Source organism: Paralichthys olivaceus, chromosome 2, assembly GCF_024713975.1.
Source record: "Paralichthys olivaceus isolate ysfri-2021 chromosome 2, ASM2471397v2, whole genome shotgun sequence".
Classification (NCBI taxonomy): domain Eukaryota; kingdom Metazoa; phylum Chordata; class Actinopteri; order Pleuronectiformes; family Paralichthyidae; genus Paralichthys; species Paralichthys olivaceus.
The window spans coordinates 27,814,564-27,839,008 of NC_091094.1; the positions used below are offsets into that span (position 1 = coordinate 27,814,564).

Consider the following 24,445-nt stretch of genomic DNA (forward strand, 5'->3'; position numbering starts at 1 on the left):
AGCTGTCCGCTTGTATGTGCTATCTCTGTGGCACAGAGGAGGCTGATGAGTTCAGCAGCACATCTGGAGCAGGCCAATGGGAGATGAGGTTTTAATTATAAAACCCAGTCTCCACTGAAGAAAAGGAGGCCACCCCTAAATTGTCCAGAGAAAATATCTAGGTAGGTGTTACTTCACACAGACACAAAAGCTAAAACTTAAGCCTGCATGCATGCATAACAGAACACGGCATCAATTTTAATAATGTTTAGTGTCAGAAGGCAAGCAACTTATTTTAATTAAATCTTTTCTCAACACCAAACAAGTTGTTGTGAGCACACCAAGCCTTCAGTGTTGTTCTATCATGATGTACCTTGCATTTGTGTATAAACTTAGTTTTTTTTCATATTTATAGTTATTAAGGTTTTTATCTCAGATGTCAAGGGGTCATACATTTAAGGAGCATGAATGTCCTCAGTAAACATAATGATGTACCCACCATAGATAGATGAAGCAAGAACAGAGCACTTACGCAGACTGGAGGTGTGAGAGCAAGGGAAAGCTCTGTATTTATTTCCTTGCATATTTTTAACACATTGTATTGTTCCCTTCAGTTAGTATTAAATGCATGGCTATAAGTAAAAAATAGGCTTGAGTGTGGCACTAGTGGAAATAAAGGAGGGTTAACTTAAAAAAAGTAAACATAGTTTCCAAGGCAGTGGCCACATCGTGAATCACGGTTCATGATGGTGGAGACTGATCAGGGATCGTGAGTTTGGTGGCAGCTGATCCTGGACTATGATTACAACCTGATTGTTGGGGAAAAAGTCTATAGTCATCTCAAAATACAAGGAAAATGTGTTCCTGACAACTATCTGTGTGTAAAAGTAGACATGGAGTCACCTCTTCTTCTACACAAGCTTGGTCATCTGCAGCCTTCTTCTGGCGGGCAATCTTTTCTGGCGTACAATCAATCCTGCCTCTGCATCAACCATTTTGGCAATTGCATACTATTAAAGGACAAAGAGGGCGCTAAGTGTGCACTATAGTTAGGAGAAACAATGATCATACTGTGTCAATAAGTTAACAGCAAAGTAAAAAGTGGTGGTTATCTCTTCTCTCTTTCTCTTCTCAACAAAAATCACAAGTCTGCTTCACTTTCCTAACCACTCTTCAGTGATGGATGATTAGCATTATTAAAGGCCATTATCAATGGCAAACCAATGTAAAAAGGTAGGACTGGCAGTGGCAGCTCTGCTGCGACAACTCTGGCTGTGCGGCCACACTGCCCCTTAATTTGAGAACCAATGGTTAAATACTGTGGTATGTACTGCTGGTGCATATAAAAATGAGTTTCTTTCTTTAGGTATTTTTTTTAGTGTTATAAGGTTTCGGGGTACATAATATTTAGCAATTTTTCGGTGCACAGATCAAAGTCAGAAAATAATTTCATAACAACACCCATTTTTTCTGTATCTCATTGGTCAGTTAGTCTCTTAGGACGCAGGTAAGAGAACATTTGGGTTTTAAATATGAATATCTACCCACCACTGTGCCGATGCAGGAAAAAAACCACCTCCATGCCTCCATACTGCTCGTGTGGGTCATCCAAGTGTCCGCAAGCCCCAACATTCATATTCGACATGAAACGGCAGAAATAGCAATGCAAATGTGCATACTACGCGTGACCTTGGATGAGAGTGTGTGCGGTTTTCTGGTTTCCCCGTGAGAACATGAGTGTGCCTCAGAGGAGGTTATCAAAGGACTTTTAAGCTTAAATCACAGTGTAAATGACGCCATTTTGAATATGAATGTTGGGGCTTCCAGACACTTTGATGACACCACACGAGCAGTATGGAGGCATTTTCTATTGTTGTTTTTCTCTTGGTTTTTTTTACGTCTGAAGAAGGCGTAACATTTACTTCAATTCTATTGGATTTAGCTGTAACACTGTTTACCCCTGAGTTTCCAAAAGTGTCACCCACCCCTCCATCAGCATAGTAGTGATTAGAAAATGAGTGAAATTTCATTTTTCAGTGAACTATCCCTTTAAGAATTAAATGGCATCACAGTTTTACCACCCATCTGTCTTGATACATTGACCATCAATAAGCTGCTTCTGCTAAAGTAGTTTAGGTCCACAGAACATGCTTCCAGCAGCTTACAAGATTTTTCCATAACACTGCACTCACACAGGGCGTTCGCAGCAGCACATTTTCCTCCTTAATGTTATCATAGACACTTGTGTCCTCATTCATGTGACATGTTGAAATGTCTGCTGTGAAAAAGGCCTGTCGAAGGAAACAGTAGTATCCATTGCAGGGACTTTCTGCTAACAGTCCCACATTGTGATCCATCACATTATAAGATGTACACATATTTTTTTTAGATTTAAAGAAGTGCACAATTCTTTCTATGAAATGAAGACAAGTTAAATCATAATTTACTGATCATGTTAACAACTGACACTTTGTTATACTGGGAAGAGTGATTGAGACATTTCAGAGCCAGCAAATTGTTCGAGGCTTACAAATGTTCAAACATGGATGATAACAGCTGGCAGATGTAACAGACCATCAAAAAACATGACGCATTGCTATCATGATGGCATAGTATCTTCAAGTTTGACCTGCAGTTTAGTTTCACTTCTACACTGGCACAAATGTGGATTTGAAAGTATTCAAGCTGTGGTGCTAAAATGTGTTTGGCCATAAGTGCCTTCACCACCCACCAGTGAGTGTGAGCAACCCAGCTGTTGTAGAGTGAAAAGGCTGAATTGTTATTTAATTTACCCTAATCTCAATTGCTAAGGTATTAGTCTTGAAAAATCATGCTATACATTTTGGATTCAATTAAATGTTATTGTATTTGTATTGCACCAACTGTCACTTTACAGATTACGATTGAGACTTCATATCTAAGTGTTTTGATGTACAGTGTGTGTCCATATGGAGTGTTTGATGTCAATTCTGTGTCAATATGAAGTGTTCGATTAGACATCCACCATCGTGATCTTCCATCAGCTGCCACCTTAATCATGATCCACCAGCACTATCCACGATCAGCTGCCAATATCAATCAAGCAATCGAATTTTATTTGTATAGCCCATATTCACAAATCACAAATTGTGTGACATCTTCTGCCCTCAATACCATCACGATCCGCCATCATAATCTGCTGCGGTCCTGTATCTGCAAACAATCAAGAACAAGGACTCTGGGAATTAAGTTAAGTCAGTAACATGTATTGATGAGACATTAATGTGATAAAGAGGGAGAAGAAGAAAGAGAAGGTCCATGTGTACCATTCTAGACCTATAGCAGCATAACTAAGAGCAGGTCTAAGACAAGCCTGGACCAACTCTAACTATACGCTTTATCAAAAAGGAAGGTTTTAAGCCGACTCTTAAAACGTAGAGAGGGTGTCTGCCTCCCGAACTGAAACTTAGAGATGATTCCACAGGAGAGAAGTGTTAGGCTTAGTTCTTGAGTTGGACCCCAAAAGCAGACGCGGACAGGAGGTTTTGCGGTTTTAACAGAGTTTATTTATACGAACACAAACAGGAGCAGGCTGGGGTGGCAGGGTGCAGGCTGGCTCGAAGATCCAGGGTGAGATGAGGATGAATGGAGGAGCAGCGAGGCGCACGGAAAGGCGGACGGGACGGAATAATCTGGCAACGGAGTGGAGTCAGGACCAGGCTTTTATTGAGGGGATGATGAGGTGATAGAGATCAGGTGCGCCTCGTCGCTGCAGCCAGGAACCAGCCACGCCCCCTTGCCACACACACAACCTGCACTGAGAAAAACAGAAAAGGGGAGGGGGAGAGACACCACAACAAAACACCAAACAGAAATCACCACAGTACCCCCCCCTCAAGAACCGCCTCTTGGCGGTCTACCAGGCTTGTCCGGGAAACGAGTGTAAAAGTCAGTGAGGATAGTGGGGTCAAGAATAAAAGACCGGGAAACCCATTGACGTTCCTCCGGCCCATAACCCACCCAATCCACCAGATATTGGTAGCCCCGCCCTCGCCGACGTACATCCAAAACCGCCCTTACCGTGTAGGCCGGATGGTTGTCTATTACCAGGGTGGGTGGAGGGGGCTCGGCCGGAGGGCTTAGAGGGCTAGAGGACACTGGCTTGAGGAGAGAGACGTGGAAAGCAGGGTGGATCCTTAATGAAGGGGGAAGCTTGAGTCTCACCACACATGGGTTAATGACCCGATCGACCTCATACGGTCCAATGTACCTGGGGGTCAACTTTCGGGACTCCGTCTGGAGGGGTAGATCCCGCGAAGACAACCAGACCTTTTGACCTGGCAGGTACACAGGAGCAGGGGTGCGATGTCGATCGGCCAATCGCTGATTGCGGGCGGTGGTGCGGATGAGTGCTGCCCGAGCCTCGCGCCAGACCCGACGAGCGCGTCGGAGGTGTGCCTGGACGGATGGAACTGCCACGTCAGTCTCCTGGGCTGGGAAGAGTGGAGGCTGGAAGCCATTGGCGGCCATGAAGGGAGACATCCCTGTGGCAGAGCAGACCAGGGAGTTGTGGGCATATTCGACCCAGGGAAGGTGGATGGCCCAGGAAGCCGGGTGTTGTGCTGTCACGCAGCGCAGGGCCGCCCCCAGATCCTGATTGGCCCGTTCTGTCTGGCCGTTGGTCTGTGGATGGTATCCAGACGATAGGCTGGCCGATGCCCCCAACGCCTGGCAAAACGCCTTCCAGGTCCTGGCTGAGAACTGTGGCCCCCTGTCTGACACGATGTCCACGGGGATGCCATGTATCCGGAACACATGGGTGACCAGTAGGTTGGCGGTCTCGAGGGCGGATGGAAGCTTCGAGAGCGGAATAAAATGAGCTGATTTGGAAAAGCGGTCCACCACGGTCAGGATGACAGTGTTCCCTCCAGAGGGGGGTAGACCTGTGATGAAGTCCACCGCTATATGCGACCAAGGGCGGTGAGGGATGGGCAGGGGGCGCAGCAATCCCGCAGGAGCCTGATGAGACGCCTTGCTCCGGGCGCAGACAGAACAGGCGGCGACAAACGCCTTGGTATCTGCCGCCATGGAGGGCCACCAGAAGCGTTGCTGCAGCAGGTTCAGGGTACGGCGACATCCAGGATGACAGGAGATCTGGGACGAATGTCCCCACTGAAGGACTGGAGATCTGACAGACGGGGGAACAAACAACCTGTTTGGTGGACATCCTTCTGGGACAGGCTGATCCCTCTGGGCCCCCTGGACCACACCTTCAATCTCCCATCCTGCTGCTCCCACCACACAGGAAGATGGCAGTATGGTGCTCCCAGACGTGTCCTCCACCGGAGGGGCAAACTGACGTGACAGAGCATCGGGCTTTATGTTCCTCGACCCCGGACGGTAGGTAAGGGTGAAGTCGAACCGCCCGAGGAACAACGCCCACCGAGCCTGCCGCGAGTTGAGCCTGCGGGCAGTGCGCAGGTATGACAGGTTCTTGTGGTCGGACCAAACAATAAACGGGTGAGTAGAACCCTCAAGCCAGTGCCTCCATTCCTGCAGGGCCAGGACGACCGCCAACAGCTCCCGGTTCCCCACATCATAGTTTTTTTCCGCTGGGGAAAGCTGGCGGGAGAAAAAGGCACAAGGGTGCTGCTTCAGGTCCGAGGTAGTGCGCTGAGAGAGCACGGCCCCCACCCCGGAGTCGGAAGCATCCACCTCCACAATGAACTGGAGAGCAGGATCCGGGTGAATTAATACAGGAGCAGAGGAAAATAGTACTTTGAGTCTGGAGAACGCCACCTCGGCTGCCTGTGACCATACAAAAGGAACCTTAACCGATGTGAGCCTGGTGAGGGGTGTAGCAACTCTGCTGTAGTCTCGGATAAACCTACGATAAAAATTGGCAAACCCGAGAAATCTCTGTAGTTGCTTCCTTGATGTAGGAGTGGGCCATTCGGCCACTGCCTTAACCTTGGCAGGGTCGGTCTTGATTTGCCCTTTCTCCACAATAAATCCCAAGAAGCTCACAGAGGACACATGAAAAATACATTTCTCCGCTTTGACATATAGTCTGTTTTCCAGGAGTCTTTTCAGTACAATGTTCACATGTTGAATATGCTCCTGGGTAGAACGTGAGAAAATCAGAATGTCATCAAGGTAAACAAACACAAAACTGTTAAGCATATCTCTCAACACATCATTTATGAGAGTCTGAAAAACGGCAGGGGCATTAGTGAGGCCGAAAGGCATGACCAAATACTCAAAGTGTCCCAGGGGAGTGTTAAACCCCGTCTTCCACTCGTCCCCCTCTCTAATTCTCACTAAGTGGTAAGCGTTGCGAAGGTCCAACTTGGAGAATATAGTGGCCTTGTGCAGGGGACCGAAGGCTGAGTCAATGAGTGGGAGGGGATACTTGTTCTTAACCGTGATATCATTGAGGCCCCTAAAATCAATGCACGGGCGAAGTGATTTGTCCTTCTTCTCCACAAAAAAAAACCCTGCCCCTAATGGTGAAGAAGAAGGACGAATAAGTCCTGTAGCCAATGAGTCTGTGATATAGGTCTCCATGGCCTCTCTCTCCGGTCTAGATAAATTATACATTTTGCTGGAAGGAAAGGGGGCGCCAGGTAGCAGATCAATACTGCAGTCATAAGGTCTATGGGGAGGAAGAGCTACTGCTAACTCCTTACTGAATACTTCCTGGAGGTGATGATATTCTGCCGGAACAAAACTGAGATCCACCGGCGTGGGTGGAGAAGGTGTGGTAGTCAGAGTGGAAGGAACGGCGGAGTGTAGGCAGTGGGAATGACAAAACAAACTCCAATTAGTGATGGAGGAGGAGGACCAGTCAATGTGAGGATTGTGAAGTTTTAACCAAGGGAGACCTAAAACTACTGGGGAAACAGGAGATGGGATAACGTAAAAAGATATTGCTTCGTGATGATTTCCGGAGAGCTGAAGGGAAATGGGAATAGTGCGATGAGTAACCTTAGCTAGGAGTCTACCATCCAGGGCGAACACCCTCTTAGGCTGCGGCAGGAGCTGAGAGGGAATTTTAGACTGGGTAACCAGTTCGGAGTCAATAAAATTGTCATCTGCCCCAGAATCAACTAAAATAGACAACGGAAGGGAGGTCTGATCCCAAGACACAGTACCTTGCAGAGACAGGCGAGGAGGAGACGAAACAACAGCAGAATGGCTCACCAGTGCTCCTCTTGTGGCTGGTGAGCCCCCCCTTTTGGCCGAGATGGGCAGAGTGTAATCCGATGACCGTCCAGGCCACAGTAAAGGCAGAGTCCACGGAGATGGCGACGTTGACGCTCCGTAGGTGTGAGTTTCGTCCTCCCCAGGTGCATTGGTTCCTCGATGTCGAGGAGAGCAGGTGTAGATCCAGGAGGAATCCTGTCGGAGGAGGACGGTGGCAGCGGAGAGGGCGCAAGCCCCCGATGGTGAGGGCTCCTTGTCCGCATCACGGGAGGGGTATGGCTCGCCCTACCTGATCTCTCCCTGCGCCGCTCGCGGAGACGATTATCTAGACGTATAGCAAGCGAGATCAAATCGTCTAGAGAGGTCGTCTCGTCACGAGCGGCCAGCTCATCCCTCAGCTCGTCCCTTAATCCCCGGAGAAAAACCCCTTGAAGCGCTCGCTCGTCCCAGCCGCTATCGATCGCTAGAATGCGGAAGTCGATCGAGTGGTCCGCCACGGATTTCTCTCCCTGACAAAGAGAAAGGAGCCGGCTACTGGCCTCCTTACTACGCAGAGGGTGATCAAAAACTTTTAGGAATTCCTCGGTAAAAGAGGAAAAAGAAAAACAAATCGGCGAATTACTGTGGGAAATGGCAACAGCCCAAGCCGCGGCTCTCTCCGACAATAAACTCATGACGAAGGCAATCCGCGACTTGTCTGTGGAGTATGTTAACGGCTGCTGATCGAATACGAGGCTGCACTGATGGAGGAATTGTCTACCTGAGCCTAACTGCCCTGCAAACCTGGCGGGTGTGGGGATGAATGGTTCCCGGGGCTGTGTGGGAAGAGTGACCGGAGAAGCTGCTGGTGGAGATGCTGGAACTGGAGCTGGAGCGGGAGCGAGCGCCGGAGTCGTCAGCGTGGAGAGGTGAGTAGTGAGCTGTTCCATGCGGCCACCGATCAGTGCCACGTTGGAGGTAAGGTTCTGTAGAGTCTCCATAACCTCGTTCAGGGCTCTCTCGTGCTGCCCAACACGAGTTCCTTGGGACGAGAGAGCCAGTCTGAATTTTTCCGCATCCGCGGGGTCCATTTTTGGCCAGATTATTCTGTTAGGCTTAGTTCTTGAGTTGGACCCCAAAAGCAGACGCGGACAGGAGGTTTTGCGGTTTTAACAGAGTTTATTTATACGAACACAAACAGGAGCAGGCTGGGGTGGCAGGGTGCAGGCTGGCTCGAAGATCCAGGGTGAGATGAGGATGAATGGAGGAGCAGCGAGGCGCACGGAAAGGCGGACGGGACGGAATAATCTGGCAACGGAGTGGAGTCAGGACCAGGCTTTTATTGAGGGGATGATGAGGTGATAGAGATCAGGTGCGCCTCGTCGCTGCAGCCAGGAACCAGCCACGCCCCCTTGCCACACACACAACCTGCACTGAGAAAAACAGAAAAGGGGAGGGGGAGAGACACCACAACAAAACACCAAACAGAAATCACCACAAGAAGCTTGATATCTGAAAGCTCTGGCTCCTACTCTACTCTTTTCGATACTTTAGGGACAACAAGTAAGCCTTAATTCTGGGAGCGCAGTGCTCTAGTAGGGTGATATGGTACTATGAGCTCTTTAAGGTATGATAGTGCCATATTATTAAGGGCCTTGTAGGTTAATAAATTCTATTCTCGATTAAACTGGAAGCCAGTGTAGTGAAGCTAATACGAGAGAAATGTGATCTATTTTCTTGTTTCTTGTCAGGACACATGCTGCAGCATTTTGGACAAGCTGCAGAGTCTTTAACGACTTACTGCTGATGCTGATAATAAGGAATTACAATAACAAAGTCTGGATGTAACAACGGCAACGACAGGACATGTCTGATTTTTTAAATGTTATGTAAGTGAAAGAAGACAGTCCTAGAAATGTGTTTTAGTTGAGAATCTGTAATGGAAATTGATTTAATAACTGCTTTACTCAATAACTACTTATGGTGTTCCCATCTAGGGTACAGCTCGATATGAACTTTATGCATCTAGCATGTGCACCCACTGTCTAGCATGTGACAGAAGTTGATCCTGAGGTCACCTATAGTGTGTACGCTTTTACAGACTATATGTTCCAGACACGGAACAAGACATTCACCCCCCCTCCCACGTGTTTTTGGTCGGGGCATAACCCACACAGAGACACTTAAATATGAGCACAGACACTTCACTTTTTCATCTCACTCGCAGCATCAACCCTGCCGGTGTGATCCTTTCTGCAGAAAGCTTCAATAAACCTCTCTCTTAGACCAAAAGCGTTCTTCGACCCGTTTATTGACCAATTTCCATCACAACTCAAAGGACAAATCAGGATCAAACATGACTCCCAAATTCCTGACTGTTTCAATGGAAGCAAGGGCATGTCATCTAGCACAGTTATATCATTATATAATGTATCTCTAAGGTATTTAGGGCCAAGCATTAGAACCTCTGTTTTATCTGAGTTTAATAGCAGAAATTGCAGGTCATCCAGGTTTTTATTTTATAAAGTCATTTAGTTTAGTTAGTTGATTACACTGTTCTGGTTGTATTGATAAGTATAACTGGGTGTCATCCACATAGCAGTGGAAATTTACAGAGTGTGTCCTGATAATGTTTCCAAGTGGTAGCATATATAACGTGAATAGAATTGGGCCGATACATATATGTTTATATGTACAGTGAATAGATTGTGAATGAACCATTGATATTGCATAGACAGATGAAAATTGCACACTTAAAGTGCAGTCCATAATGGTGATGCAAGTGGTTTTACTGAAAGCAGAGCTGGTTGTACAGTCTTACTGCTGCAGTCAGGAACGACCTGCGATACCTCTGCTTCAGACACTTAGGGTGAATCAGTCTGGCGTTGAAGGAGCTGCCCAGTGCTGTGATGGTGTCCTGCAGGGGGTGGGACTGCTTGTCCATCAGAGAGGACAACTTCACCATCATCCTCCTCTGTCCCACCACCTCCACTGGGTCAAGCGGCTACCCCAGGACTAAGCTGGCCCTCCTAATCAGTCTATCCAGTTTCTTCCTGAAATACTGCTGTCCCAGCAGACCACTCCAAAGAAGATGGCCGATGCCCCTACAGAGACATAAAAAGTCCCCAGGATTGCCCTCTGCACTCCTAAAGCCTGCTCTGGTCCTTCAAAAAGAGTGCACTAGCATGTACAGTCCAGTTTATAGTTCAGGTGAACACAATGGTACTTATAAGAAGTCACTAACACACCATTGTTGGGGGGGTGTCTGCACCTGTGGAAATCTCCACCAGTTCTTCGGCATGATCAGTTAGATAAGATCTTGCGTTATATGCCCCCCTTGCTGTTGGCATAAAAAAGGCCCATTATGTTATTGTCTTTGGTGTGGCTGTGATGTACTGGGTGAGGGTGGGCAGAGTGGATAATGGATAGGGATGGTGGAAGTCCCCAAAAATAAGGAGGAGAGCCTGTGGGTGCTGTGCCTGCAGCCTGCTCACCACGGAGTGCAGGACATCACAGGCTGAATCAGCATTAGAAGACGGGAACATAAGCAGCTATCGCGATAACATGCAAGATTTCCTGTGGGTAATGTGGTCTCATGCTAACAGCTAAAAGTTCAATGTCCCAACAGCAGTGTGGTTCTTTAATAGTGATGTGCCCAGAGACTATCTATCATTCAAACACTGCCAGCCCTCCTCCTTTCCTCTTACCAATCTCAACTGTCCTGTCCGCTGTATCAGCTGGAATCCGTCCAGTTCAGTGATCGGTCTGGTGTTGCTGTGGTTAGTCATGTTTCCATAAACAGCATAATGCTACACTTCTGGTAGTCCCTCTCTTGCCGGGTCAATGTCGCTGACTCTTCCATTCCTCTTATTGTGTAGAGATCTTACATTCCCCATGACGATGAACGGGAGGGCGAGTCTGTAGCGTCTGGCTCTCTCCTTGTGCAGCACCGCTGTGTTACATAGCACTAACCGCTGATCCTTACTGTAAACAATAGGGCCACGGCTTCACACAGGATCGCCGGGCATGACTGAAAGTGTAAAAGTAGCAGAAAGAACAACACAAGCGTGAAGCCCTTGGTGTCCATAGTGCACTAATGTCAGCAGAACAAAAACACATGAAAGAGAGTGGGAAAGAACGAAAAAAGACGAAATTAGAGAGAAAAAAAGCTCAGAGTGGTTAAAGAGTGATGGAGAGCTGCTGGGAGGTGCCATCTTAGTGAAGATTTGGGTTAGGTCTTCATATTAAGGGCCAGGGCCCACTACCTTTCTTGCCTTGTGACCTTCGGTGAATGTTTTGCATGCCCCCGGCCTTGGAAAAGTAACTAATAAGCAACTGATCAAAAATAATAATGTCAGGAGAATGTCTTTAAAATATTTGGTCGAACGAATTTCAAAGCAGCAATTTTTCACAAAGACAAAATCTACCAACCACAGATAAATTATTGACTCCGTAAAGAACTGAGTAAAGTTCTGATGAGATCTGTGGGTTATTGATTACAAAGAAGAAAGAACGAAGTAGTGTCCATAATGCATCATGTATGAAACACGTAGTGAAAAACTCAAACATCAAAAGCCAACACACACACAAGATACAAAGAAATAATTCACTACAGCAAGTGATCTATCAGATGGCAGTAGATTTTTTTTGTCACAGAGAGAAATCAAGGCTTCTTTAAGTTTTGACTGATGTATTCATGATGCCCCACATTTTATATTCTTCAGGGGAAAAAAAAACATAAATAGAAATAGTTTTTGTCCAACAGGTTTGACTTAAAAGTAAGCAGTTGTCCACAATTCTGCTGGATGTGTTTGTCCATGGTTGTTTAACCAAAAAAGTAAATTCTACTATCAACATTTCCTACAATGACATACAGGTAACAGGGTGCAGTGGTTATCTCTGTCATCTCACAGCAAATAGGTTGTGGGACTTTCTGTGTGGGGTTGACATGTACTCCATGTGTCTGCAGCTTCCTCCCTCAGTCGAAACACATGCAGGTTAATTGGAGACTCTCTTTTTTATGTCATGCTACACCTGTCCAAAGTAAACCCTGCCTTGCACCATATGTCTGCTGAGAAAGGCATTATAGCTAATGGATGAATGGGATGGATAATGGATAGAAGGATTTTTCAATGAATTTAAATCATAGCCATAATTCTTTTGGCCTTAAAGGGAAACTCTGCCACTTTCGTCCAGCAGAGGCGTTTTGACAAGTCTGAAGAACAGAACTCTGTCTTCATGGTTTTCTTGATACTTAAGATTTTTAAAACAACATTGTCTATGTTGCAAATGGTCATATCGAGAGTGAGGGATGCTAATATTAACAAGGCAGGGAAGGTCTGTTGAAGGAGTTTGTGTCAATTTGCGCTCTGGACAAAAAGGTTACCATTTAATTGCGACTTTGTCCTGAGGTTTGCTCTGTTCACCAGATGCAACTGCCTCCTCACTCAAGACTTTGCTTGTAATTTATATTGGAGAGTATATAACATTTGATTAAAGAGAACCCCAACATAATTCTCATCCATAGTGACGGTGGATATGACAAGACCTTCATGTACATAACATTTTATTATTTTATTAAAACCATTAAAATCATTTGTTTTAATTTTAAACAAGTAGTGAGTCATGTAAGTTGTGTCAGCAGAGCTTTCTGTCAGGCTCAACACACTCTATCAATCAAGATGTTCAGGTACATGGTGTCCGTTTCTGTGGACATTCATGATTGTTGCACGCCTTGTGATCTGATCAAATGCTGGTCTTTGAGGTGTTTGCTGCTCAGTGTAAGGCGGCCGTTACAGCTCCGTGGGGGCTTGTCTGGAACATCCACCTGACAACCCGACTGGCATACAAACAAATTCCCCATTCCCAGCCCCAGGCCAGATATGATTAAAAAAAACAACAGAGAAGAAGAAAAAAAAAAAAGGTCAGGTCTAAGAACTACCTGCAGCTTTGAGAAGCCAGTGACCTGATTTTGTTTGTATGGTTGCTAGCATGCAAACACCAGTGATCCATGCAGAGGGGGTGTACACAAGAGACAAAATCGTGGCGGGGGGGGGTATGTTGCAATCAGTGTAACGTGTTTTGAGTAGGGAACAAAGGACAATAGTGGAGGAGGGGGAGGGGGTAGCGATATAGGACACTGGAGAGGATCTCTACCATCCCACCTTTTTTTCATCACATCACCTCAATTTATGGCGACAAAAGAAAATGAAGATATTTATTATTTGCGCCAATGTGCTAATGCTACAGTGGCGTAGGTGTTTCAATCGTAAGATCAGCAATTATAAAGCAAGCAGGGCTGGAGAAGATGCAAGATGACTGTAGACAACAATAGAGCCACACATGGGTAGATTTTCAAATATTGAAACTAATAACTTAAACACAAACAAAAGCCGTTTTCAGACATGTACTTCAGAGGATCTCCTGATAATTAGTTCGATAATTAGATTAGATAATTACTTCTGTGTGCACAGTGTCACATAAAGACTTCAATCCAGGTGGCCAGGTAAAGAAAGTCCACATAAACTTCAGAGGCTCTCACTCGGACATTTGCCTTCACACATAGACCTACCTCCAGAGAAACTGCGAAGGGTCTCTGGAGTTCAATGGATGTCTGAAAGCAGCTATAAACTCTGTCTACTGTATATTGCAGCCTTTTATTAAAGTGTCTGCTGAGTCAGCATTGTATCTCTGCAAGTTTTTGAAAAATATTAACAGACTCTCATTATTCAATATCACCGTCTGTACAAGCTGTTAAGATGATTTGGTTAAACTTCATTTAAACTTGTTGCTTTACTGCACTCCACTGATAAATCTGTAGCATTTTTTTGCTGTGCCCTCAGAGCATAGGAATTAAGCTAAAGGTACAGTGTGTAGAATTTTGTGATATCTATTGTTGAAGTTTCATATTGTCATTAAAAACTCAAAAGGTGTTTAATTTGTTCAGTCTGGACTAATGTAAAAAACAGTAGAGATGGTCCCCCTCGATGTAAATATAAAGTATTTAAATATAAAGGACCTTTTCTGGGGTAAAGAAAACTACAATTCATATAATTTAGATGAATCAAACCAGTGAAAACACCAGGATTATTCTACATTAAATTTCTGCCAACAGTTCCCTTTCTTCTGAATCTTACTTACTGGACCTTTCAACAAAAATAAATGGTAAAAAAGCAAATCAAAGAAGCTGTATAATTATTTATTTTGCCATTAAAAGTGTGGATTGAGTGGGAAAAAAGTATGTTGTTCATTTTTACTCTACTCCAAAAGAATGTTTGGACAGGATTCATTTGGGGTGAGCATGTTTCTCTCTGCCTTTTCCAAGCAGTGGAGAAGGAATATCTCTCACTTCTCTATCTGGACTTCCCTGGATCTCTCTGGACCTCCATGCAGGCCTGCCTAGAGCAGACTGCTACAACTCTGTCTCTAGGGCAGCAAAGTGAGAGTACTGCCTCAGGATTAACCAGAGGTGAACAAGTTGCATTATAGTTAGAGAGTTATAGTTTTACCATCTGATTTTTTATCAACAGGAGCTACAACAAAAGAGTTAGTGGCAAGTAATTAAGGAGTAAGGAAAAAAAGATAGACAGAGATGAAGGGAGCAGTAATGAAAATTGCAACAATAGCATTATTGCCAGTAATAGTAGTAGACATGTGGGTAGGCATATTGTATTTCTAAGCAATCTAGTATAATCACAATCCATATTCAGCTGCCAACACAATCCATGATTCACGATGTGGGGGCGACTGAGCTATAGCTCAGGGGGAAGAGCGAGTTGTTCTCAAACTAGAAGGTCAGCAGGTCATCCTAGTCTTGATAACTGAAGACTCTGGCTCACTTCTGCTCACAGAGACTAGGGATGACAAGTAAGCCTGAATCCTGTGAGCAATAGTGCTCTGGTTGGGTGATATGGGACGTTGTGCTCTTGCATTTTGGACCAGCTGCAGAGCCTTTAAAGACCTATTAACCTGATAATAAGGAATTACAATAGTCAACTGTGGAGGTTGTGTGAAGATGCAGGCACATTTTTCTGCATCTTTCTGAGACTGAATATGCCAGGTTTTGGCAATGCTGTGTAGGTGAAAAAAGACCATCCTTAAAATGTGTTTTAAATGATCACAGATAACACCTAGTTTCATTGGCGGTAAGGGAGATGCCATCCAGAGTAGCTATATGATTAGATTATGCATCAAATGATAATAAGAACTGTGTAAAATGACAGAAACTTTCTTTGGTAAACGTTCATTTGACTTGTTTCTTTTTTTAGATTGGTTCATTTCACTTCTGCTAACATGGAGGAGGTTGGGTTTTTGACATATACTGCATCCAGTCACCAGGGGGCGTTCGAGATGTTTTGGTTTCACTTTAAAGAGATGTCATGTCATCCATCTTTATATACAGTCATTGGTTCGATCACAGTGAGAACATTGGTCCTATTTAGAAGTAGCAGGATGAATAAATTAGCTCATCCACATTCCCTAACATTTGCTGTGATACCTTCACAGTGCTGTAAAAGACACGTTCATTTCGAGACAAAAAAATGCAGCTGCTCTAGTAATCTCTGTCTTAGCGTATCCGAATGTGTCGCGAGATCGCTGGATAACAAGGGACGGCATTGTGTCTTTACTAATTGTAACCCTTTTCCCACCCGCCACTCACAACCTCCAAAGACAGATAGAAAAAGCTACTAATTATAAATGTTAATAGGATTACTAGATCGGAGTAATCAGCTTGTGGTCTAATGAATTCTTTGAGAAAGAAGATACCTAATCACAGAATGTGTTTATGTTGCTGGGGACATTTGCATTGCAGGATCATACTCGAAGCCCAGTGCGCTTCATCTCTGAGGGAATTAGGCCAGTAAGCATGTTGTAGACTGATACGGCTTATAATCCATTTCTCCAAGTGTAACCTTCAGCAGCACAAAGCAGGAACCCTTCTCCATTGCACAATGTGAAATGTGTTCTCCTTTTATTCAGTAGCACCACAATAGGAGCATAAAGAGGAGTTCATCCTCCAATCACTTGCCCTCGGTTTCCTCCATACAGACAAAAGAGGTAAGTGGCAGGCCTGACATGTGTTTACATCCCATGTGCCACTGTGACAAAGTGAAGCATGTTTCCTGGCTCGAGTCACTTATTAAGGTTGCTGTTGCCTGAGCCTCTATATTCTCTTTGATTAAATATGTGTTAATTGATAGAACAACACTAATTAAAATCACTCGAGACTGCATTAAGACTTTTAAAATTAATGGAGTGAGTGCTGAGCTCTGCATTTAAGCGGCACATGGGACAGAAAGGAATAGACATATAGATAGATAAAATACCCCACCATGAGCCTCCAGGACAGCTTCAGTGCTTCCTGGCATTGATTCTACTGGAGGGATGAACACAATTCCTCCAAAGACATCTCCTCATTTGGGGTTTTTGATGATGGTGAGAGTTGTCTGTCCAAAATCTCTCATTGATTTTGAACAATTGGCTGAGATGCTGCACAAGACCACAGCATATGATTCACATCATTTTTAACCAATCATTCACAGACATTGGCCTGTCTCTCTCTCTCTCTCTCCCTCTTGCTCTCTCTCTCAGTGGACTGCATTAGATTTATCAGTTGTTTATGATCTGCTATTGTGTCAAAGCTTTATATTTCCAACAGAATAGTTTCCCTGCTCTGTCAAGCGCAACATACATGCTCCTATCTCACTGCTGCCCCCGTGTCCTGTCCACACCATGCCATGCTGTGCACCACAGCGACATGAGGATTTAGCCACAGCTCAGGTTTGTCAGGCAGCAAAAACCAAACTCATCTATCTGAGACTGATCCTGATGGTAACCTGTGCTTTAGGAGATACAACATATTTTACACTATATTCCACAGCTTTCTGAGAATACACACAACCAAGGATATGTCAATATTGTCAAGAGTGTGAACAGTATTAATATTTATATTTAAATTATTTTTTTATTAAATAATAGTAACATACCGCCTCAGGATGGAGGTGTATAGGATAGCAAAGAAAGAAGTGTCCCTGGGCCAAATTAATCTCAGCATGGCAGAATTGTGCAAGGTGAGAGCAGCACTTCAGAAGTTAAGCACAAAGCCAAGAACTGATTAGCATTCCAGGAATAGAATGAGCACATTATCCAAACAAATCAGTGGTGGAAATCATGCAAATTAATGCAAGATTTTTTTTTACTCCGGCTGGTTAAAATGATGATTAATAGACAGAAATGTCTTCTTTTTCTTTTTGTTTTCCTAGCAAAATGTTAGAGGATAGGCAAGGCGAGTGTCAACAACGATTCATGGCCTCCTCACTCGGTTTGATGCTGCGCCTACTTAAAATTGAACTAAACATCTGTTCGATGTTGGAATAAGGAACATGATCATTAACTAAACACAGTGAGAGTAAACAATATTGCACAAAGACAGGCTTGGGTAAACTTCCAAAACTGTTATCGACAATCTACGTGTTTGTATGTGTGTCTATTGAAAGCAGCTCTTTATTCGGCCTTTATATGAAGGGCAGTTTCACTTCAGCAAAGATAGCATCTGTTCCAGGCAACAACAGGAGGCATTAGGAAATGTTCCACTGAGCGAAGACTGTTGCACTGAGTCAGTAGAGTTGAGACTGATGCCATTGTGTCTCGGTGTTGGTTGTCACATTTATGAGCCCAGAATCGTTGCCTCACTGTGGACCCGAAAGTTGCTGTACTCCTATCTCCAGTAATGGTAAATTCACATTTCACATTGGTTTTTGTCTGTTAACACTCATATCACTCACCAAGATGTTTCACTTTAGACTTTGCACACCCCTACAAGTCAAGTCAGAGAAGAACAAATTGAGAAAGACACTGACTATGAAAGATGGGGAGTGATTCTGCAGCAGATCACAGTGAAGGACAGAAACCAAGCAGAATCAACCTTATCTAAATTGAGGCTTGATGCTGTAGTGTTCAAAACCTGCATCAAAGGGTCTGAATACTCTCTGAAGCCATGAATTGTTCTGGTCAGGGCATTTATTCACCTTGATTGCAGTAAGAACAAGAGCTCTGTCTAATGCAAGCTTGGATACAAGTTTTCCCTGTTGTATAAACAGTATGTGTCCATTAAAACATTAGAATTATGAATATTCACCACTCTTTGAATTTACCATCTCTCAAAGCCTTTATGTGGTCCCAGATTACAGCTTTGGAATATACATGGATTCAAACACAATTGATTTGTTAGGCTTGAATCAAAAGTTTGTACAATTACCAGTCCCAAAGTAGGGCAACAATCTGAATCCTAGTTGGTTAGTTTAGTTCCATCAGGTTAAACCTTGTACATTTAAAATATTAAATCAGAACATAATTGCATTGCATAAAAAATATTAAGAATAGCTGTAGAGAACCTTGTTAATTGAAATGAGCGTGGGGGTTTGATGTTGAATAATGACAATCGATGGCCCTGCTTACTGAACAGATACACAGCGGAGGGATTCAGCCACTGACATGAAAACGTTGTTTAAAACACATTTTCTTTTTTTTACCCGATGCTGATTCAAGAACCTGTTTGTTAATGTCACCAAGTTCTACATTACATTTTGACATTAACCATTAAGACTGTGGGGCAAATAATTGTAGTTGTAACATATATACCTTTGGTATATGTTGATTATGTATGTGTTTCACAGTACATGCTTTTGGTCTGGACTGCAAATGCAGCTACAAACACAAGTTATAAATCTCTCTCTCTCTCTGTCTCTCTTTCTATCTATCTATCTATCTATCTATCTATTTATCTATCCAACTACAGTATCTAACCAAACTATAACCAACAACACGACTGCTCATTCCAAGAGTCAGGCCTTTCAGGTGTGAATGCCTACACACACTTAAACCCTCAAACAGTACCGAACTCAGCAGGCCCACCTCTCACCTGTAAGTAATGAAAGGATACATCCAGGCAACACAGGTTTCCTGTTGACCAGAGCAAAGGACAGCTCAGTCTGCTGGAACACAGCCGAGGCCTTGATGAGATGCTGTCCAAAGCATAGGGTCAACATGTCCCACTGACTCACAAGTCTGGATGAGACACAAAGACAGCAGGTGGTCGATAACATCAGACTGAACAAGGATTCTGTCCACTGCACACATCCACATTCAGCAGGAGGCCACCAATGAAGAATTGTATGGACATTTTCCAAAAATGGAAATATTAAAATCACAAAACAATAGAAAAATACACACACTAACAACATCATACGCATACAACAAACGTTACACCATATATCATAGCAAAAATAATAAGGCATGAGACATTGCACACAATTACAAAACAACTTTAAATAGCAAACATAACAATCACCTACACACATAAAAAAAACACTTGAAAGGGGAAGTTTTTCTACACAACATTTCTAGACAACATGACCCTATTTAATTAAACATGGCAACTTAACATGAACGTGACCTTTTTACATTCCTAACCCCAATGTACAGCTCAGTATTGTGCTATATCAGAGGAGGAAAACCCTTGTTGTTCGGAAAAGGCTATGTCTGGTGCACTTGAAGTAGACACTGATTTGTTTAAGGTGGTGTTTCCTGAAGAACGTGATGGGATCATCTCTTCCATCACCTTGGGTTTGCCCCAAATATCAGATCGACACCTGAACTGACCACTGAACACCTATTATTGACACTGTCATACAAAAGAAATCATAAGTCAGCGTTAGTTCAATTTGTACATGGACATCTTTAACGACTAAAACACTTTGAGGGAGAAGTATGAATGTGAGGCTAATGGCTAAAGAGACCTGCTGAAGGGCACAACAATACATTGTCAAGAAAAACTGTGAAAAGCAACTGAGCTCCAAAAGTAATTATCAACATCTCAAACAGCTTTCAAGGCTCGTCAGCCGAGCAAATTCTGGTGGTACCAAAACATGACTTGAAAATGATCAATCTTGCTAACCACAAGAATGATCTGAGAAATAACAGCAGGTCTGGGATATTGAATCAAGTTGATGGATGAGGCTGATGGTTTTCCTTTCATTCAGGTAGTAATCACAGCAGCGGTGGAACAGAAAGACATTATTGTGTGCCACCGTTTGTCTCCCGGTGACATTCCTCTGTGGTGGGGAGATGAATCCATCTCATCAGACCTTGTGAAAGATAGAAGGATGACAGACTCCTCCATTAACTGTTACATGGTTGACATCTTGCTGAGAAAAAACAATATTGCCCCCACATTACATTACAGAGGATCTGAAGTTTCCACAAACACATTCTGCTTCTGTTTTTTAAATCAAGCAGCCAGAGTGTGATTATGTGCTGTGTCATATCAATATGTGATATTCTGCTAGTATACCTATCTTGTATAGGGGTGCAAAACTACTAGTGTAAAAATAAAATAAAAAGCATATGAATAAATGACTCCATGTATACAATAATATGTAACAACTAAAAAAAAAAAAATTCATGCAGGTATCAATTAATTTAAAAGATGTGACCTAAATGGATATTTCAGTTTAGATTTGCCTTGTCTTGTTTTAATCCCCCTATTTATTTCCCTATTACCTTTAATTTTACATATTTAAAACAAAATACAATCAATTTCTATATTAATTTACCAGGATTTATTTATTTTTTGTAATATACAGTATTTTATCTATTCCCGAAATGTTTTGTTTTGTCATTGTCAGTTACTTTTAGCAGCTTCTCTTAAGTTGCAGGGTACTGAAGTAAGAACCCCACGATGCCCCCAACACCATCCCACCCCTTGGATTTATCATCATTTTCATATTTGGATCATTTGGCACATTACCACGACCCATGTCATGTCACCTAATGATTGTGTGAGAGAGAATCCCCTTCAGTTTGACTCACTCTAATGGGGTTAAACGAGACCTAAGCAATTACACATCCTCCTTCTTGGTGGCCTGTGTGGTCTGATCAAGGCAGAGTGGGAGAGGCAGAGGAGAAAGGAGGAGGAAGGCTGGAGCTTGGAGTAAATCACACTGTGGGCCACGCTCCGTTTTTCCTCCCACCTTTTTTTTTTCCTCTGCAGTCACCTACCTGAACCGCTGAGCCACAACAGAGAGAGAGAGAGAGAGAGAGAATCACGGATGAATTTGGATTTGTTCCCAGAAGACTCGTCCTCTCTCTCTCTCTCACCAGCTGTCTCTCCTGCATTAGTATTCCAAATGCTCTCTGACAATTCCACAATTAAGAAGTAGAATGCTGCAATTAGTTCACTGCGTATAGAGATGACCCAATTAGTGTTTACTTTACACTGATTTTATCCCCTTTAATTTGTAAATGCCGACAGCATTTCCAGCATCAAAAGCACAATTGATTTCTTTAGTTCACTGAAAATCTGCAAAGCACATAGAGACCATAACCCTCACAGAGCACACAGCCATGTGATTATTTTTTTTTTTTCATTTAAATGTTTAACTCATCTGAGGTGGAAATGTGCCAGGGTAGTTAGAAGCAATTAAATCAACTTATATTTTGAAAGGCAGAATTAGAGTATGTCATTTCCTGTGGTTTACAAACATAAATGTGAGGTTAATTAATAATGAATGACACACTTCATTTCTAGCCTTGTTTTAGTATGCCTCCAATCTTTCCTGCTATGGACACATTTTTTTCTATACACTTATTTAATAAAGATATCAGATGACACATTTCTTCAAATACAGCCTGGACATATAATGCAAATGAAAAGAGAGATAATTAGGAGAGAGGTGCAGATGTGCATTGTACGTTGGTGACATGTTTATTTCCTTGCATGCAGCTAAAGTTTAATGAATTTTAACTTGTATTAGAGAGAAATAGAAATCCACAGCTTACAACTAAAATAAATTGTTATCGGTGTGTGACCCAGCCACATATCTGATTCTCAGTGTTGAAGGAGTAACATAACATTATAAAAAAAGATATAAACCAAACTGAGCCACTGTGACCATAAGCAGGACAAAGGAACAGTATATAAACATATGTAGTACCTACAGTTTGTTAGATATGTAACAAACAACTAAAAGACACACTGTGCTAAAACATTATGTGAAAATTGTATATTGAATATTATCAAAACCTAAAAAAATATATGCAAATGACACTATGGAACCTCACCTACACCCAGTGAGTAAATGTATAAAGACTGAACAGGCCCTTCTGGGCTCAGAGAAAAGTTGTGTTTAGTCCAGAAATCAGTTTAAATAAAATATTTTAATACATTTCAGAATGTGACAACCACACCAGCAGCAGCATCTTTTCAAAATACATGAAAAATGCAAAGAAGTGGTGAACAGATTACAACTTGTCTTTACTTTGCACAAGAAACAACATGTCCAAATCTCTAAAGCACATCAAGTTGTATTTGACAATGGAACACAATTTAAGGCTTCACAAAATGTCCTTGTGAAAAAGGAACATGTGTGATTTTACACGAGTTAGCCTATATCATTCAAATCACATTACATTGTTGTGTTGATTAATTTTAATGCATTATTCACCCACTAAACAATGTTTTTCACCTCTGTTCTGAAACCTGCTGATCGGTCACACAATAACTTTGTATGGCAATACAGTTTAAATATAAATGTATTTAAAAATCCTTTACTGGAACAGGTAAGCAAACCAAACCTGACATTTGCCCCATGTATTTGTTTTCTCTCCCCAGCCAGCAATGGTATTCCACTGGGAGTAAAAAGTTTAACCACCCCTCATGGCAGACAAGATGATCGAATCAAACGCCTCTGTCATTGAAAACTGTCAACGATGATCAACTGTGCTTTCTGTGAGCCTGCACAGTTGCAACCCTTTTACCATTATAGTAGATTCTGAAAGTATTCATCCGCTCTCTGTGGTCTCTACCAACCTGTAGCGGGAAATATGATGCCTTTGGATCTTTGACTTGAGCCCCCTACTGAGCCACGAGTTCATTTCAGTCACTAGCCCATGCTGTTTAACATCTTGGACCAGTAAATGGGTATTGATTATCACACTATGGCTTTGGTCAGATTGGAGGCAGGTGCTCAGAGCCAATGACTTTAACAACCCAGTGTCAGGGTGTGAAAGAAAGTACAGAAATGGTGATGCAGTGCTTTCACCTTTTAAAGAGAAACTCTGAAGCAGGATTGTTTCTATAGTTCCTACACACCCCAACAACAACTGCTTTAAAAAGAAATCCAGACATTAATAGAATGCTAATTCTGTCAGGGTTAGGGAGGGCGACGTGAGAAGGGGAGGACCAAAACACAGAAACTAAATAAGGTTTAACAAAAAGTGTATTTATTTAACAAGAAGTCTACAGGAAAACAAAAGTCGCACTCAAAAAAGAAGAGTGGAACACAGAACAGGGCAGGATACAAACTTACGGGGTAACGACGAGAGCTGACGGGACACATGAACAGACAGAACCATGACGACGACGGACAGGACCAGACCAGAAATGACGATGGACAGGACCAGACCAGAAATGACGATGACGTACCAACCACCACATGGGGGAAACAACAAGACTTATATACAGACTGGAACTAATGAGTAACTGGGGACAGGTGGCACAAGACAAACAGGTGAACCTGATGAGGGCAGGAAGTAAACAGGTGAAAACACACAGGGAGCAAGGACTACAAAATAAAACAGGAAGCACTGAACAAACTTATCAACGAGAACAAAATACAATAACCAAGACAGGGATGAACACAGGAGAGGGACACAGAGCAACACAGGAGAATCACCGGGTGGAACATAGCGAGGGACGAGGGGAACACAGGAGAGGGAGAATGAAAATACAAAACTGTGACAAATTCAAATCAGCACTCTTTGCATATTTAGTGTGACGCCTCAAAACCACTCATCAACAAATTAAAAATAAAAAGAGCCAACATTGTCACTTTAATTTGGAGGATTATTTTTAGATGCTGCCTTTGTCTCTCTTAGCACCCATTCTGAAATACCCCCAAGTTTGCGTTGTCAGTAATCTGCATGAATATGAAATAAATATAACCTGCTCACCAAGGCTGGTGCCTTGAGTCCCTCCATTTATTCACCCTCATTCTTTCTTACTTACCTGGGGTACCTTTATTTAAAAGGAGAGGGCTGTATTTCTTCACCTACAACCTAATTTGCTACTTTCAAACACTTGTTGTTCTAATTAATTTCATGCATTCAGTATTTCCTGTTTTATTGTAAACACTTCCCATTCATTCATTTCTTTCTTATACCTTCATCATCTTCACCTGGTTTGTGTACTTCTCGCTCTTGATCCTTCCCTCAGGACAGGAAGTGGACTAAACCCTTTATAAAG

General features: G+C 43.1%; 1 long non-coding RNA gene across 1 annotated transcript; it reads right to left on the reverse strand.

Annotated features, from left to right (window-relative positions):
- Window positions 1-2,940: 2,940 nt before the first annotated feature.
- LOC138406036 (uncharacterized) lies at window positions 2,941-23,914 on the reverse strand. Its single transcript, XR_011239704.1, has 3 exons — window positions 23,511-23,914; window positions 19,085-19,209; window positions 2,941-3,196 (listed from the first exon to the last, which is right to left on the reverse strand). It is a non-coding gene; the product is annotated as an uncharacterized lncRNA (long non-coding RNA).
- Window positions 23,915-24,445: the final 531 nt, after the last annotated feature.